Source organism: Larus michahellis, chromosome 5 (genome assembly GCF_964199755.1).
Source record: "Larus michahellis chromosome 5, bLarMic1.1, whole genome shotgun sequence".
Classification (NCBI taxonomy): Eukaryota; Metazoa; Chordata; class Aves; order Charadriiformes; family Laridae; genus Larus; species Larus michahellis.
Window position 1 is genome coordinate 1,619,258 of NC_133900.1, and position 4,271 is coordinate 1,623,528.

Consider the following 4,271-nt stretch of genomic DNA (forward strand, 5'->3'; position numbering starts at 1 on the left):
GAATGGTATCTGAAACCGAACAAGGTCGGCAGGGCCTAGTTTTTCTTGTGCCATGAAGTCTTACATGCTTTAAATCGTTGCAGAGCACATTTTATCAGCCCCTGGGACGATGTTTAGGTTTCGTCAGTGACTGTGTAATGATCTGCTTGTACCGTTTGGTTTTTTTTTCCCTTTTATGTGGTTGAATGGAGGGAGGTAAAAGTCGATCCATGTGTGGGCCAGAATGAGAGCGGGGGGCTTGGAGCCGAGAGAACAGAGAGGAGAAGCCAGGGGGCAGCCGCAGGGTGTCTGTCAGAGACACGGTCAGTGCCGCGGTGGCCTCGTCTGTCCCTTGGCCGTCGCCACCAGCAGGCGCAGCCCCCACCAAGGGACCATCGTGGACTCCTGTGGGTGGGAGAGAGTGTCTGTGTGTGTGTGCACGTGCGTGTGTGTGTGCGTGTGTGTTTACGTGCGCTCGTGTGTGTGCGCACGTCTGCCTGTGTACAGGTGCACGTGGTGTGTGCGCGCGCGGGCAGTTTTTGTGCGTGTGAATTAACGTTGAGAACAGCTTTTGCAGGTGCTGACACGATGCTGTTCTGGGCCACCTGCTCTCAGCGTGGATTCAATCGCGGCCCTTTCCATCACCGTGAATCCCCGGCCCCCCTGCACGCTACGGCACGGGAACCGAACCCGCAGCGGGTACAACAAGCACCAGGTACCGGTGGGTTTCCCGCTGCCCCCTCCGAGGCCGCCGCGGCCCCGTGCAGCCACGGAAACGCTGCCGGCTCTGTCCGGACGGACCCGGTGCGCAAACTGCGGGTCGGGGCGGCTGCCGCTACGCAAACTCCGGTTCGGGGCACGGCGGCGGCGATGTGGACGGCGGGGGGCGGGTCCCCTCTGGCTCGGCTCCAGAGCGGCGGCTCTGCCGGGGGAGCGCGGTTCCGCCGCACCGGGCTGCAGCCGCCGGAGCTGCCGCCGCTCCCGGAGGTTGGGGGCGGGGGGGGGGGGGGGGTGGGGGTGCGTCCCCTGCAGCGGGGCCGAGTCCTGTCCCGGCGGGGGCGGGCGGGGGCACCTCCGCCACCGGCGGGGACCAGGGGGAGCGGGGAGCGCTGCGACACGCAGTGTCGCTCCGTGACCGCCAGGGGGCGCCGTCCGGGGCGGGAGGGGGCGGTGCTACAATTCCCGAGGCCGACCGCCAGGGGGCGCTGCGGCGATGAGCGGCGGCGGCCGCCAGGGGGCGCTACGGGCCGGGCCGAAGCCACGGCACCTCCGGGCACCTGCGGCGGACGGACGGGGCCCGGCGGCGCTCCCCGCGGCGGGGCGGCCATCCCCGGGCGGTGCCGGGAGCCCGGCTGGCCCCGCCGGGCTGGTGCCCCCCCCAGGGGGCCGGCGGTGCCCGAGCCGTGTCTGTGCACACGGGCGGGGGTTTTTTTCCAGACCGGCTCCTGTCGGTCGTAGCAGCGGCGCAGTGCCGCGGGGACGGGGCTCCCCCGGCCGCAGCCGCCGGCCGCACCTGCGAATTGGGAAAACCTGGGCGAAGGCTCCTGATTGATTCCCGGTGGCTGCAGGGGAACATCGGGGAGGGCTGAGACTCGTTACGGGGGACCGGGCCTGGGCAGCGTCCGCCCCGGCGCACCCCGCGGAGCCAGAGCCGCTGCGGGCGGAGCAACGAGACCGCAGGTCAGCCCTGGGGGCCTCGGGGGCCTGCAGCCGGGGAGCGGGGAAGGAAAGGAGGCAAAGCCTCCACTCTCTCCCGGGCCCTGCCTGCCCGGGAGGAGGCTCCCGGGGCGGCGCCGGGGTTTCTTGCTCGCCCGGGGAGCTGCGGGCGCCCGGCGTTGGGCGGGCAGAGCCCACTGCGGTGCCTGTGCAGAGAAAAGGAGGGAGCGGGCAGCGACCAACGGGGTTCGGCTTTACGCCTTGAACCTCTTACGGGCAGGGTTTGCCTCCGCTGCGCGGTTTCGCTGCCCGTGGGAGGAGGGCGGGAGTCCCGGCAGCAGCCGCGGGGACGCCGCGGTTGGGCTCGGCCGGGGGAGCGGAGCGGGGACGCCTGGGCCGGGCTCCCGCGGTGCCCCGGGGAAGGGGCGCTGGTACCAGGCACCCCGAGAGGCCTGTCCCGGCGTGGGCCGGGGGCTCCTGCTCGAGCGAGAGCTTCGACCCCCGGCTGCGACACTCAGGAGGGGTTTTGTCGGCGCAGGGGAGCAGCTGAGCGGCAGAAAGGCTCAGCTCGGGCCGGGGTGAGGAGCACGGCCCCGGCGCAGGGACACGGGAGGATGAGTTGGGCGAGGAGCCCGGCCCGGACACGGGGAGCACCGGGGGACGCCGGCACGGGAGGAGAGGTCCGGTGAGCGCGCTGGAGCGGCCGTGCCGTGCGCCGGGGGTGCCTGGCGGGGCCAGGCACACAGGAACGCGCCTGGGCTGGGGAAGCTGGGCCTGGCTGCGGTTGAGGAGGAGGAAAACAGGCCGTGCTTGTGGCTTCTGGTACCGGTCGTGTTGCGGGGCCGTTTGGGGCTGTCGTGGCTGCACTTAGCATCTCCCTTGTGCTTGGCAGGAAAATGATTTTGCTTGTGCTTTCTGGTTGTGTTGCGTGTCCTGCTGCAGGGCGGTTTGGGGCTGTGCCCCACGGTTCTGGGACCGGCTGCTGAGCGAGGCTCAGGTGCTGGCGCTGCCCCAGGGCGGCTGCTCCCCACACCATCAGTGACCACCTGTGCTGGCGTGGCTCTTGGCCACAGCCGGGCTGGGGACAGCCCGGCCTTGTTCCCTTGTGGGGGCTCCTGCTTGTTCTGGACCCCTCCTGAAACCCACGTGGCTTTGTTCGGCGGTAGTTGGTGTTTGGCACTGGGCAGGGTAGTGCTGTGCCAGGCTGGGCAGGAACGGCCCATCCTCAGCTCCACTATTCCTCGGTGTTGTCTTGTGCCTGAAACACAGGTGGGTTTCAGCAAGGTGTGCGTTCTCGCTTGCTCTTCTGGGGAGGAATGTGTATTTTTGGGTTAAGCCCTGAGCTCTCCCGTCCCCACGGCCCCTGTGCAGTGCTGGGCACCCTCCTCCTGTGGATTATGCGGGGCTGGGCTGTGCACCCCAACTGACGGGTTCTGCTCCCCTTGTGCAGGTACAGAGGAGACACAGATGCTGCCTTGCCTGTGCCCGGGAGAGTCACTTCATGCAGAGAGGGGCACCTGGCATGGACTTAATCTCCAAGGGAAGAGATGGGGCTCCCCAAAAGATGACTCGCTGTACAGATCCAGCTGATGGCTCGTTACAGCTCCAGGTGACTTCAGCACTAGCCCTGAGCTATTCCTGCTAATTGATAGTTACGCTTTCCTATTACAGCTGCAGATGTAAGCACTGTTCTCCCTGACAGAGGCTAGGGACAGCAGATGCTCCCCTCTTCGACCATGCTGAGGGCACAGCCCTGCCTGATGGACATCATGGCTTGTTACAGCTCCAGCTGTTCCTACTCAAGGGTACCTGAAGCCCCAAGTAATTTTGACTCCTAGCTACTGGACAATCCAGTATGTTGTAGCTCTGCCTTGTTTCAGTTTGAGGTAATTTCATGTCCAGCTTGTTGAAGCTCCAGCCTTGGTGATGAGATGTTCCAGCTCTGGCTGCAGGATGCTCCTGCTGATGAAGTTCCAGTCCTGGTGATGAGATGCTCCTGTGTCATACAGCGCTGGCTTAATAAATGTTCTGTCTTCTTTCAAGCCAATTAAAGCTCTAGCTCATTGCAGTAATCGGGGCTTTTGGCCAGGTCGTAAATCAATCACTGTCATGGCTTGTACATGAATATGAACTGTCATAATTGTACATTGTCTAAATATTGAATAACTGTTCTGGTGGTCGTACCCACCTTGAATAAACAGTTGGACTCTCAACTAAAGTGTGGAAAGTGCCTTTTCGCCCACCTTAGACGTTTAATTCGGCCCGGTGCATGCTGGTGTCCCAGAGTTTGGGGAACAACACAACTGGATCCCCACCTCCAGCAGGGGTCCACGCACCCTGCCCACCCTCCTCCCGCCCATGGTTTCCCTGGCCACTGTTTTGGGAGCTGAAAACAGATGACAGAGCCTCTGTTTCTAAGTCCCCAAAACACAGCACTTAAGTCATTTTAAGACTTGGCCTGCCTTTTCAGGCACTGAAAACGCACAACTTCTTAGTCTTTTTTCTGAGCTGCAGAAAGGCAGCGCTCACCCTCTGCTTTAGAGTCCCAAAAAAAAGGCAGCACTTAAGTCTCTGTTTTTCAGCCTGAAAAAAACAAAGGACTTGTACTTTTTTCTGAGCTGTAGAAACGGAGGACT

The 4,271-nt window shown here is 63.6% G+C and overlaps 1 long non-coding RNA gene across 1 annotated transcript; it reads left to right on the forward strand.

The window, feature by feature from the left end:
* The first annotated feature begins 1,239 nt into the window (after nt 1–1,239).
* On the forward strand, nt 1,240–3,846 carry LOC141743551 (uncharacterized). Its single transcript, XR_012587104.1, has 3 exons — nt 1,240–1,659; nt 2,174–2,320; nt 3,086–3,846. It is a non-coding gene; the product is annotated as an uncharacterized LOC141743551 (long non-coding RNA).
* The last annotated feature ends 425 nt before the right edge of the window (nt 3,847–4,271 follow it).